General features: G+C 33.8%; 1 protein-coding gene across 1 annotated transcript in view; it reads right to left on the bottom strand.

Moving 5' to 3' along the window:
* LOC117181266 (CCR4-NOT transcription complex subunit 3) overlaps nucleotides 1-14320 on the bottom strand; it is a 50195-nt gene that overhangs the window by 4586 nt on the left and 31289 nt on the right. The window lies entirely within an intron of this gene.

Raw genomic sequence — 14320 nt, 5'->3', positions numbered from 1 at the left:
TTTTTTGGAAATATTATTAAAAAGGTTTCGAATAAAGCTTGACCGTTAAGCTCCGCTTTGTTAATTGGTTCTTTAATCGAAGATGACGCAAAGGAACGCATTCTGTTTAAAAATAAAGTTTTCAGACATGTAAGGCTGATTTGTATCAGAAACAATGCAAGGCTCTCAAGTTCGACTTGCAACATGTTTTCAACCACAAAGTCGCCAAAATATTTTTAGATGTATGCACTATCGAGAGTCAGGCACTTTTTAAATTATAAGCACTTTTATTTTAAACGCATTCAAGTTTAAACAATTTGAACTAGATAACAGCACTGGAGTAACTTAAGAAAGTCGAGTTGAATTCGACTGTCTTGCTTTCTGCTTTGATAAAAGCTCCTCATAAAACCTTTGCAAAGTTCCAAATTACCACAAGGTCGAGTAATGCAATTTATAACTTGCAAGTTAGGTACTTAAATACTTGTAAGTTAAATAAGTTACATTATGATCGATCAAGATACTTTTTAAATACGAGTGTTAAATACAACTTTTAAGTTTAAAAGCTCGCTCTTGTAATTGTGTATCTCTCTCACTTACGAATGAGTCAGTTAATTGAAATTCACCTAAGCCCTGTTTTGCGCTTCAATTTCTTTCTATTTCCCACAAGTTAGATGTGGCTTAATTTTTGATCCACAACAAACATTTTTAATGGTTACAAGGTTATTAATTTGTGTGTTTTACAGTATTTGTGCCGTGCATGACTAAAATTGTGAATTTCGCAACTTAGCAATACTAATTTAAGGTCATGCCATACTAACCTCAAAATAATTATTCGAAAACATATTTTTTGTAACTTACGTTCACAAGAATTTAGATATCGAGTTCAGAATTTGAAAAATTAAAAAGAAGGCACTAATGAATGTTTGTATACTCTGATATTGCTGGAAATTTACCAAAAATACTGAAACATTTTTTAAATCAAATTTTTTATTTTGTAATTCCAAAAATGTAGGTATACAGAAACGATTATTAGTGCTTTATTTTAAAATTATTTCTGATTATTAAAAAAAAAGTTGTGAAACCTATGTACGTTAAAATTGATATTTAACTTGAATCGAAAGTTGTTAGCATGGAGAGTAGACGCAAGGAGACAAACTTTTTGTGTATTTACTTCACAAAAGTCGAGCATTCTTCTGTCGGAAGCCCCCCCCCCCCTCCCTTCGCCCCAAAAGTGTCATCATGGAACATTGCATTTTGTGCTTTTAAACAAAAACAAAACAAATATTCTCATTTTCGGCTACATTAGTTTCGTCTCCTTATACCTATTTTCCATGGCTGTTACCAGGGGGGTGACTCGCCGTGCAAATGCACTGAGACAGTTTTCTGAAGGACAGCAGAAGATGAAATACTGGCGCCATTAGCGCGGCGCCCTACATTTGAATAACAGCTGATAAGAAATATGGGGGATTTAGTATTTTTCTCAGTTTTTGTAATATTTTAAACATTTGTAGATATTTTAAAAACTTTGAGCTTGAATAAAAATAAACCCGTTCAAACGGAGTAAAAATTGTTTTTCTCCGTTCCAAACAATAAGGTACAACGTTGGCAACAAGCAATTAAGAGTGATAAAAGGGATTTTATTATTAAACCTGGACATTTAGTGTATGAAGATCACTTTTTAAAGGATTAGATAATTTGGAAAAAGGAAGTTTTAGCTCCTGATGGAACAGTTATGGCAGTAAATATTACGATTTGCTTACACAGATGTCCTTTAACCTAAAATAATCGAATGGCTCTGACGGTTTCATGTATACATTGATTTTTAAATTTTTATATATTCTTGTTTTTGCCGAACTTTTATATTATTTTAATAGTGTGTAAAATTATAGTTTTTATAGTTGAAATTTTTTTTCTAATATTTGAAGACCCTTACTATCTTTAAGAAAAATGTAAAAGTGGCATTAATAAGAGTTTTTAATTATCGCAGAATTTCGAAATTTATGCACAATTACATTAATTTATTAATAAGTGCAAGTATTGAACTATATTTTAATTGTATAATAATTATTTTCTTGCAGTAATAATGTTAAAAGAAACTTAAATTAAAACTAGGGAATTTGTCATCTGAATTTCCAAACTGCCCTGATAATTGTTCGTAGGCTGAATTTTTTATTAGACATTTAAGAATCCTTTGTCAAAAAATTGGGCTTTATTAAACTACGAGTTTTTTTAGCAGCCTTCGAACAAATTTTTTTTGTAGATAGTAAGAGTCTTGAAATATTTTTTAAATTTCAAAAATTATTAAACCTATAATTTTACAAACTATCATAATAATCTATAAGTGCAGTAACAAGAAGAATATATGAAAATTTGAAAATAAATGTTGTCATGAAATAGCCAGAGCCACTTGATTATTTTAGGTTAAAGGACATCAGTATAAATAAATCGTAACTCTTACCGCCATAACCGTTTCATCGGGAGCAAAAACTTCCCTTTTTCCAACTGATCTGATCCTTTAAAAAGTGATCTTTACACCCTAAATGTCCAGGTTTAATAATAAAATCCATTTTGTCACGCTTAATTACTTGTTGTCAACTTTAAACCGCATTTTTTGGAATGCAGAAAAAAAACTTTTTTTACTCCACTTGAGCGGACTGAGTCATACCCTGATTTACATTTCGGAGCTACAGATCCACCCATTTTGATTAAATAAGACGATAGAGTTATGACATTTCACAAGTTTTTATATGAAAAATAATAACAGACAATGGGCAGACCGGGCGCCGCAGCGGTAGCGCCAATGTTTCAAGACTCACCGTTCTTCACAAAACTGACTCGCGCCTCTAATATAAAAGCGAAAATCGTGCCCCCCCCCTTGCTGTTACAAAACAGAATAGATTTTTATCCATAGGAGTATAGCCTGTTAAAAATTTCTTTCGGAACTTTTACGAAACTTTTAGTGGAAATTTTTTGCAGTTACATGCTTCGTAAAATTACGAAACGGTTTGTAGTTTTTAGTAGCACTAACGGCATCATCTTCCAGTTACATGTTTCATAAAAATTCGAAATTTTTTCGTAATTTTCAGTAACGGTAACGTAAAATTCCAAGGGAAATAAATTTTTTTTTTCAGTTAATTATAATTTTAATACATATGGGTCCCCACAAGCTTTGCAAAATAGTATAACATACCTCCTGTTGTTTTTACATTCTCATCCTAATGAGAAGGTATTGGTTTCATGTGAAAAATGACTTTCGCAGATTCCATTAAATGTCGACGTTTTGAAACCCCCTAAGCCAGAAAAAAAATATTTTTTACGTCGGTGTCTGTCGTCGTTGTAGTCTGTAAGCACGGTAAAATTTGAAGGAATTATTAAATTCGATTCCCTTTTGGCACACTTTATAAGGGTATGAAAAGAAAGGAGCATTTCCAAAATCCAAAAAACCAAACGAAAATGAACATTTGCAGCTAAAAAAAGCGTGACATGAGAAAAAGTCATGAGAAGAAAAAAGTCCCTGCACGCCTAGTTCCCCTGTCCCTATACGCACTTATTTCCCCGTGAGCCGTTTCTTCACCTCTCACTACGGCCCCTATGCGGGCTATACATTCACGCTCGCGAGAGGGGCTGAGCAATTAAAAAAAGAGGCCCGACGAGCGGGAATTTTGAACTGAGTATTTTAGTATGACTTCTTGGGAGTGCAGATAACCTTTTCGAGAAAATATTCGAAACGTACAAGTAACTGTTAAATGTCATAATAGTAAAATGGTGTAGAATGTATTTTCTCAGTCATATACCATTCTTTTGTCGATTTCTGACCTTTCAGTGTTCCGCAATACAATCAACTGTCCGAAATTTGAAATGAGAGTACCCGATCTAAGACACTAACCTCAAATTGTAGATATTTGATTTCGTGACACTGAAAGATCTCTAATCGACAAAAGAATTGAACATGAATGAGAAACTAATTTTCCACTTGAGAAATATTACTATTCAGGTCATTATAACTTACCGTTGCGTTTAGAAAATTTCCTTCAACAAGTCGTATGCAGTTACAGTGCAGAGCCATGTAGGTACTAAAAATCATGTAACCTGCGTGGCGGCTGACATTTCCACCCATCGTAGTATGATACATTAAAAAATCCAGACCTTTATAACTTACTTGTAATTTTAGATTATTTTATTCAAAAAAGTTGTTTGCATTCCTATGTCAAAGATATTATACGTATATGAAAAGTAGTCAACAACTGTGCTATCCGTCCTGACACTTACACCCATTCGTCCATGACCGTGAGGTCATGCTGCAGTACTATACTATATAGTGCAGTACTATACTATTGATAGTATATCTTTATTGATTCAAAATAGCTCCGCGCTTTTTGGCACATGCGCAGTTGGAAAATTTGCTTACAATTTGATTACAATGGGCGTGGTAGAGGTTGGCCCCTCCAGAGGGGGACCTTCTTGGGCGTATACATTTTACGGCGGGTGACATAGGTGGAAGTTTACTGTATTATATTCTCATCCGAATGAGAAGGTATTGGTTTTATGTGAAAAATGACTTTCGCAGATTCCATTAAATGTCGACGTTTTGAGACCCCCTGAGTCAGAAAAAATAGTTATTTACAGTAGACCAAAATACGAATAATTTATTCCCATTACTTTTATTGATAAAATGAAAAATACGAAAGTTATAGCATTTTCAAAATCCAAAAAATCAAACGATAATGAACATTTGCAACCAAAAAAAAGTGTGGCATGGGAAAATGTCAAGAGAAGAAAAAAAACGTTACTTTTTCCAAGGTCCTGCAAGATTGCCTAAACAACTTTTTAAATTTTGCTAACAGAAAAACCAAATTTTTACATTTTTATTTCAAAAAAACTAATGAAAAAGCAATAACTACATTTTGTGGAAAACAAAACCTAAAAAAGATTGCAAATTTTTCACGAATTACTTTTTTGTAGGATCAGTAGTTTTTCTTGCAATTTGTACTTTACTTTGCAAAATCTTAATACCCAATCCAAGGCAGAGGTAAACAAAACATGTATTATATTTGATATAAAATTGTTGAGCATAATGTAGAAAATTTGACATTTTGTGCAAAGCCGAGTGCGAAGCACGAGATACGTGATGAGAATGTGTTCGCTAAAGCCGAAAGAGCTTTAACAAAAGAAATTTCACAATCGCCAAATTATAGTTGTAGATTCCTTGATCTTTAATTCTGAAAGTTCTGCACGAATATGAATCGAGCGCGAAGCGCGAGAACCAACAATCTCTTGGAACATTTTTTCCCGTTTTTTACCTGAAATTTTTTGTTCACGATTCTTAAACATGCAGGAAAAATTGGAGAATGGAAAAATGAAAACTCCTAATGTTAAGAATTTTTTACGCATATTCGAGAATCTTGAAAAAAAATGTTAAGGTGAAAAAACGGAAAAAATGTTCCAAGTTCAAAATAAATAAAATTGTTTATAAAAATGCACTATATTGTTGTGAAAAAAAAACAACAGGAGGTATGTTATATTACTTTGTAAAGCTTGAGGATGAATGCGTATTTTCAGAACAAGAATAGTTTTTTTTTTATTCAAAACTTCTTTTACAATATTGCAACTGAAAAACCATGATTTTTCCCGATCACCAAATTTAAAAAAATCATCTCGAGATATTCGAGTATTACACGGAAACAAAAAAAAGACGTGTCGATTATTTTCGAACACACAACGCGAAAAAAAAAGTTTTGTAGAAAAAAAGTTTTGATTGTAAATCAAATCGAATTGTTTATGCATTAAAATTTTCATTAACCGAAGAAAATGTATTACTCTTGGTATTTTACGTTACCGTTACTCAAATCAGTTGCGTTGCATATCTGGTCAAGAAAGGTCCCTTGTCAGTTCCTATTTACTCGTTCCTTATTTTGTCACAGAAACGATCAATGTTCACTTGAATGATCACGATGCCAGGTGCGAACGAATTCCTGACACGCTAGTCACTAAAGATGAGACAATCAGAGATTTTGCACTCAAAAGTTACTTGCAAAGGGAATTAATATGTAGAAAAAACTTTAAAACGCACGTGCCCCATTCTTTGCTTGTATTGTGACTTAGGCAAAAACGGCGACTTACTTCCGAAGGGTATTTTTGTAATTTCACGAAGTATTTTCGTAATTTGCTCCTAAACTTCGTAACTTTACGTAAAATTGGTAAATTTGCGAAAATTTTAACGTAATCCCGCATTCGGTAACAAACATTTGGAAAACTCAGTTACTTTTACGTGTAAAATGTTTCTTTAATTTTCGAAAATTTTTACCAGTGTAGGCAAGTCCAATGATAGTGGTATTGTAAATAACAGCTACAAGTGACTTTTGCATTTTATGCTGATACAGTGCGCACCAGTTAAAACGGCTACGACATATTTTACAGACAATTTATGTATTGATTTCTCAATATGATATAATATAGTTTTAGTTACGGTTAGTGTCGATAGAAGTTAACCATTTTAGAGTTTTGGTTTATTCAAGGAGAATTATTGTTCTCGAATTCTGTTGAATCCAGTGGAATTTCTTTGAAAGCGAATTCAAAGTGCATAATAGTAAATTGAACAGAAGCCAAGTTAATTTATGAGAAGATAATTTGAGAAAATGCTAGGGAATTTCAAAGTCAATTTCTGTAATGTCAGAGAATTCGACGAAATGCTAATGAATTCAACATAATTCGAGTACCATTTTTTGCCTTGAATAAGCCTAAACCGTCAACTTGTCTCTTGCAAACTGCACGAAAAACTTTTTTTAGATTTTATTTCAAACTAACAATAAAAAATAAAATTTTAGAATTATCAAATTATTAACTTTGCAGTAAGAGATGGTTTGCCTGTCATGTATCTTGCGAACGGTGAAGCTACAGAGAAAATAAAGTCCGGGAAAATTAGCTCGAAAAACGTTCATTTTGAGAAAAAAAAATAATTTTTTTGATAATCATATCTCCTCGCATATCCCTAAAGGCATTAAAAAAGTATGTAAAAAAGTTCCCTATCGGCTCGCTTAAGCAAATAGTCCTAGCCTCGAAAAAACCCCTAGACGGGTAGTAGTGCTGGTTTCCAGCTATTATGTATATACGAAAGGGTGCATCGGAGAACAAAAATGAATATGGGTATTTTTAAATTCAAAAACAGGTTTACTAGCCAGTTTTAAAGAATATGGGACCGTCTGCGAAGAAAGGAACCTAATGCGGAATAAACTCGTATGTAGCCGCATTGTAACTAAACTGTACTGAAATTCGTACAGTGATTTTAGGCCCACCGTATTAAAAAAAACTGACCCTATTCGTTGGAAAATATCCAAATTCTAAATTTTGTATGAAAGTTTTTTAAATAATTAATATTTCTGGTAAATTTAACAAATAACTTAGAAAAGATACATCGCAGAGACAATCTTAGTTAACTTCGTAAATAAATTATGTTTATTAATTGAATAAAACCCAACTCTCAATGTGTTTATGAAAATTGTTTAAATGATTAATAATTTTTATAAATTTATAAAGTAACGTGGAAAATCACCATCTCAAGACATTCTTTGTTCATTTCGTAAACAAATTATGCCGCTTCCTTGAAAAATAGCCAAGCTATAATTATGTTGATAAACATTTTTTTAATAATTAATAATTATACATTTTGAAAGCATCAGAGAAAAAAATCATCGGAAAGATATTCTTAGTTAATTATGTTAAAAAATGGAGGCTACTCGTAGAAAAAAACCGAAACTCTTGATATTTCAATTGAAATTCTTTCAATAATTAATAATTCTTGTAACTTTACAAAGCAACATAGAAAAGAATCATCGGATAGACTTCCTTAGTTGACTCCGTAAACGAATTGACTTGTAGAAAAAAGGGAAAACTCCTAATTTTCTAATTAAAGTTGTTTAAATAACTAATATATCTTGTAAATTTACAAAGCAAAATAGAAAACAATCATCGCAGAGACATTCTTGGTTACCTCCGTAAACAAATTTACTTATAGAAAAAAGGGCAAACTCGTAACTTTCAAATTAAAATTGTTTAAATAATTAATGGTTTTTGTAAATTTACAAAGCAACATAGAAAAAAGTAATCAGATAGACATTCTTAGTTGACTTCGAAAACAAATTTATTCATATGATAAAGGCCAAAATTTAAATTTTCTAATTAAAATTGTTTAAGAAATTAATATTTCTTGTAAATTTGCAAAGTAACATAGAAAAAGGTTAGTTGGCTCCGTGAATAAATTGACTCGTAGAAAAAAGGACAAACTCTTAATTTTTTCATCAAAATTTTAAAAATAATTAATAGTTTTTTTAAATTTTCGAAGCAAAATAGAAAACAGTGATTGGATAGACATTCTTGGTTGACTCCGTAAACAAATTTACTTGTAGAACAAGGACAAACTTTAAATTTTTGAAATTAAAACTGTTTAAATAATGAATAGCACTTTTAAATTTACAAAGAAATATAGAAAAGAGTCATCGGATAGACATTGTTATTTGACTCCGTAAACAAATTTATTTGTAGAAAAAAGGGTAAACTCTTAATTTTTTAATTAAAATTTTTTAAATAATCATTAGTTCTTGTAAATTTACAAAGCAACCTAGAAAAGAGTCATCGAATAGACATTCTTAGTTGACTTCGTGAACAAATTGACTCGTATAAAAGAAGTCACTGTTAATTTTTTGATCGAAATTGTGTAAATAATTATTAGTTCTTGTAAATTTGCAAAGTAACATAGAAAAGAGTTAGTTGACTCCGTGAACAAATTGACTCGTAGAAAAAAAGTCAATTTTAATTTTTTGATCGAAATTGTTTAAATAATTATTATTTCTTGTAAATTTGCAAAGCAATATAGAAAAGAGTCATCGGATAGACTTTCTTAGTTGACTCCGTAAACAAAATGACTCGTAGAAAAAAAGTGACTTTCAATTTTTCGATCGAATTTGTTTAAATAAATATTAGATCTTGTAAATTTGCAAAGCAACATAGAATGAGTTAGTTGACTTCGTGGACAAACTGACTCGTAGAAAAAAGGGCAAACTCTAATTTTTAAATTAAAATTGTTTAAATAATTAATAATTCTGGTAAATTTACAACGTAACATAATAATTTAAACAAATAAATTAAAAGCTATTTATGAAAATTGTTTAAATAATTACAATGTTTAAAGATTAAATAAATGTTAAAAACCGTAAATGAGCTCCACTCGAATTCGGCACGATCCCTGTAACTTATTCGCTAAAGTGAAAAAAATTTGGGCAAGCAGCTGTCTACTTAGTGGCAACGCAGTGCCACCACGACGGTTGGTGTAGCGGCCAGGCCACTTTTAAGTAAGCTATAGTACCAAACGTGCGAGCAGATCCTATCCCATGTGTTGAGAACGCAACAGTGCCATAAAAGAGAATTAAATTGCCCCAAGAGTTTAAACTATAACGGTATAACTCCGCGCGAAACTCGTCGTGGGGATTCTGTACTCCCGCCTAAAGGGAGCGTTACTGTACCAATACTGTTGGGATTACAGCTATTCCAATGTGGGAACAGAGCGTGCCCAATATGAGAGAGGATGTGTACCAAGTTGCAGGTGAGCAGCGCGCGACGCATTTGGTGTTCCAGCTCTACTACGTGGGCGAGCAGATCGCCCAAAAAATTTTCAGTGTAGGGATGTTCACATCCAATAACGTGAAGAGATCCCTCGAACGTGCCTGTGACACTTTTCTATCACTCCATAGGAAGCTGCGACCAACTTTCAACTATAGGAACTATAGGATTGTAGCTTTTTACACCAATCAATTGTTTTTTATTTGCTCTTTCATCATAAAAAATATTACGAATGACGCTACCGCGAGTTAGATCCTTTTCTTCGCAACGGTCAAATATTAGAAATTACAATCAAAAGATGTATTTCAGAAAATGGTAAAATTAATTTTTTTAAATTGATTATACTTACGTAATTTCTTAAGTCCGAAATGAAATCATACTATATATGTGCTTAAATATCTAGAAATAGAATTTTTGGGAATCGTAGGTATTGTATTGAATACGGTTGGAATTCATTAGTGTCCGGTGAAAGTTGTTCCCAATTTTTGTACCCCTAGATTTTATCACTTGTTCAAAGGTTATAACGAGAAGGAAACATAATAAAGAATTTGTGTCCGTAAACCGTAATTAACGTTATTTTAAATGCATTTTAAGGAATTTAACTATAATAACTTAGAAAAGGAATCAAAGAAATATATTCAGTCTGTTGAATCTTGCGCTTCGCACTCGATAATGGGTTGCCTCGCGCTTGAATATTTCTTCTTTGTATTTGGAATGCTTGAATAAAACTTTATCAAAAAGATCTCTTTTAGATCGTTTTTCCACACATTTTTTATTTATTTTTTTATTTTCATTAATATTTTTCACGAAAAAAAATTACGCGTCCTATAAAGAAGTGATTCGTAACGAAATTGTGGATCTTTTTTGGAATAAAATTTTTTTGTTAATTTATCTTTTTTCGTATCATATATATGGTATTTTGACCACAAAATGGAATTTTTTGTTTTTAATTATTTTTTTATCCATTTGATCCTTTCATTTTTTCGAGAGTTATCGTGTTTATGGACGGTCGAAAAACTTTGCTGTCAAATTTCGGACAATTCTAATAATTTCTTAATCATAAATGTGTTGTTCCTGAAAATAAATGTTCTGCTTACAAATTTCTTCTACGCATTTTTGTCGAAAAACTACCCGTCCATAATTTATGGGCCGAAAATAAAGCGCGCGTATATATTTCGCGTCATAGGCTTATACATCCCCTACTCTTGGATGTGTATAGAACCTTGTTTGTTGCCAATTCTATTTTAAATATTTTCACTCCTATTCATTTTGGTTCCCTGGTGCAAACTTTCACATTGTATAACAGACAAAAACCAGATATACCACCCACCTGGGGGATGTTTTTCGAGGCTAAGGATGTATAACGTAAGTCAGTCCAGGAGGAACCTTTTTGAAATTCATTTTGAATGCCTTCAAAAATATGATTATGAAGAAAATCAAAGTTACTTCTTTTTTCTGGAAAAAAGTTATAATTTCCCTGGATTAACAAGGTTACTGTTGGATTTGGCGATGAAGATTGCATTGAACTCGTTTCATATATTTATTATTAAAAGCCATTCACAAAAAAATTGATACATTTTTCAAGAACTTTCGACCCCCACCCCCTTCCACGGCTAATACTTTTTCCATCGTTCTAATCACAGAGAATGATACTTTGACAGACCTGTTCACCTCCTGAGCGTACATTTTTTATACGTACGAAAGCAGTGATATTTTGAACGTCCGTTTAGTAAGCGCAAAATGATCAATTCCCCCCATAACCATGATTACAGTGTGTTAAAACTTTAAAAACTGATGTTGCTGCCATCTCTTAGTATTAAAAAGAAACAATAGATAATCTGGAAACAATAGATAGTCTGAAAAAAGAATGACTAGCACAATGAGTGAAAAAGGTGATTATCCCTGATAGTGACCCTGACAGTCAAGGTCAATATACTATTTTTAAAGACCCCTTATATTATACAGGGTTTGATTGAAAAGTAATGAGCCTTCCCGCGCGGAGCGTCTGCCAAGCGATCAACCGAATCGGCTGGTGGGGGGAAATGATTGGTGGACCTTCCCCTTCCACTAGAAACCGGTCTCAGTTCGCTGGCAACAGCGGTGCAGTCAACATCGCTCCGCGCGTGAAAGCTGTTTTAAAAGTGTGTTAGGATTTTGCAGTGGCGAAAATGCAGCGATCGTTGGAGCAACGTTACTCGATCAAATTTTGCGTAAAGCTAAACAAAACGAGTACCGAAACCATTGGGCTACTCAAGGAGGCTTACGGGGACCAATCTCTGTCCAGTGCCCAGGTAAAACGGTGGCACAAGCCGTTCAAGGAAGACCGGGAGGACGTCGAAGACGAACAGCGATCTGGAAGGCCTTCGACGACGCAAACAGACGAAGATCTGAACCGGGTTCGTGAATTTTTGAACATTGACCGTCGTGCTAGTCTACGTGAGATCAGTGAAGAGTTAAATTTAACTTATTACAATGTGCGGGAAATCGTGACCGGAAAACTTGAAATGCGCAAAGTGTGTGCCAAATTGGTTCCAAAGGTTTTGACTGATGAACAAAAGCAATTGCGTGTGGAAAAGAGTCGTGAAGTATTGGAAAGTGACGAACAGGATAATACTTTAGACAATTGTATCACAGGAGATGAAACCTGGTGCTTTGAGTACGATCCTGAGGGAAAGAGAGAGAGTGCGGAGTGGCACACGAGCCAGTCGCTACGACCCAAGAAGGCGCGCATGTCGAAATCCAAGGTCAAAACCATGCTGATCATCTTTTTCGACTCTCGAGGCATTGTCCACAAGAAGTTTGTACCTCCAGGAAGCACTGTAAACGCGGCATTTTACAAAGAAGTGCTCCTTCGGCGGAAAAACCGCGTCGCCCGGGTTCGGCCCGACCTCGTCAAAAATTGTACCCTTCATCACGACAATGTGCCGGCGCACACCGCCTTCCTCTGCACCTCTGCATTGCCCAAGATGAGGGTTCCGGTGCTTATCCACCCTCCCTACAGCCCAGACCTGTCCCCTCCGGACTTCTTCTTGTTCCCGCGCCTGAAAAGAAAGCTGAAGGGGAGGCGTTTCGACTCCATCGAGGCGATCCACAAAACTGTGACAGCCGAATTGAACGCGATTCCGGCGGATGAGTTTAAAAAATGTTTCCTGCAGTGGAAGGACCGCTACCAGCGGTGTATTGACGCTCAAGGGTCCTATTTTGAAGAATATTAGTTGTATAAGCCAAGATTTAATAAAACTGCTTTAAAAAAATAAGGCTCATTACTTTTCAATCGAACCCTGTATATATTTTTTATGTATTCTTTTTATATGACAGTTGCAAACAAACTATTTTTTTGACAGCTGCATTTTCCTTTGGATATTATACGCGATGTTAAATCTGATAACATTTTTCAGTTCCACGAAAAAAAAAAGATTTATTTCAGATATTAAATTACTAATAATGTCGAAGGTAGAAATGATATAGTTTTTTAGCAGTTAAATATGAGTTTACAGAGTAAATGATATGCTACCGTGCAAATGGCAAACGATGCATCTGTATTTCTTATTACAATTGAGTTAAGGTTATCAGCATAGCCCTGACGCTTTCCTCGGCTTATATATGATACTTAATTTAGTTGTATCTGTATTAGACCTATCTTAAGAAATGCAAGCAGAAATACAATCAACTTCTGTCCTACCAAAAAAGTTTTTTATCAATAATTTAAGGCATTCAAATCAGAAGAAACTCATTTTTTAATTTTGATATATTTCGTTCTCCCTTTTGCAGATTTTAGAACATACGCGACTGCAAATACATTCAACAACAAGAGAATTGCATTTTTTTATTTCACAGCATGAAAATGTAGTGCAGTAAATACCCATTTATTGCAAGGCTTCTGAAATGAATGGGTCCCGTTTATCGCAGAATAAGGAGAAATTTCACTGGCTCCCACCACTTAGATGGAAGGCAGGCGCCTTTAAATGAGAACAGCTGATTGGTCCGCTCACTAGCGAGTAGCCAATGAGAAATTGGCGGTAACTTTTAAATGCTGATAGAAGCACTTTATTATTTTTCAGCAGAATTAAAATTCAAATTTATTTTTCGCGGCTGAACACTATTATAAATAATAATTAATACATTAAATTTTGCTATTAATCACGAAACAAATCTCTGACAGATAATTATACCGCTAAAATATGTGGTGTGTTGTCTGCTAAAACAAAAAAACAATCTTCTCGCCATGTCGCATTTACAAAATTCAAATTATCCTTAAATACTTATGATTAATAAAAAGTACTCTTGCATATCGGTTATATAAAATATTTTTCTTTGGTCAAGCAACATCATTTTATTTTCCTTATTTCATTCTCCTGAAAAATAATAAAGAGCACATTTCCACATTTAAAATTTCCCGTCAACTTCCCATTGGCTACTGAAATAGGTGCCGCCCCCAGCGCACTGCGCATGCTAGAGATATCCGCGTTCTGATACCACTATCTTCAATTTAAAATCAACCCAGTCCCGCCTCTTCAGCTATTGGTTTGCCGAGAGATGTGAAAGCAAAGAGAGGGGGTAAGGTATCACGCGATAAACAGGTCCCGAATCTGGCAATGGACGAGTCCTGCGATAAACAGGTCCTGCAATAAACGGGCCTTTACTGTGTTTTTACCCCACACCAGAAAAGTACTATTTGTTGCATACAAAAGCGGAAAGTTACCTTTCTTGCAGATTCGCCTTTCACCAT

The sequence above is a fragment of the Belonocnema kinseyi genome, chromosome 10 (genome assembly GCF_010883055.1).
Source record: "Belonocnema kinseyi isolate 2016_QV_RU_SX_M_011 chromosome 10, B_treatae_v1, whole genome shotgun sequence".
In the NCBI taxonomy this organism is placed as follows: Eukaryota; Metazoa; Arthropoda; class Insecta; order Hymenoptera; family Cynipidae; genus Belonocnema; species Belonocnema kinseyi.
The sequence above is the reverse complement of the archived record's forward strand: the minus strand, read 5'-3'. Positions and strand labels throughout refer to the sequence as shown.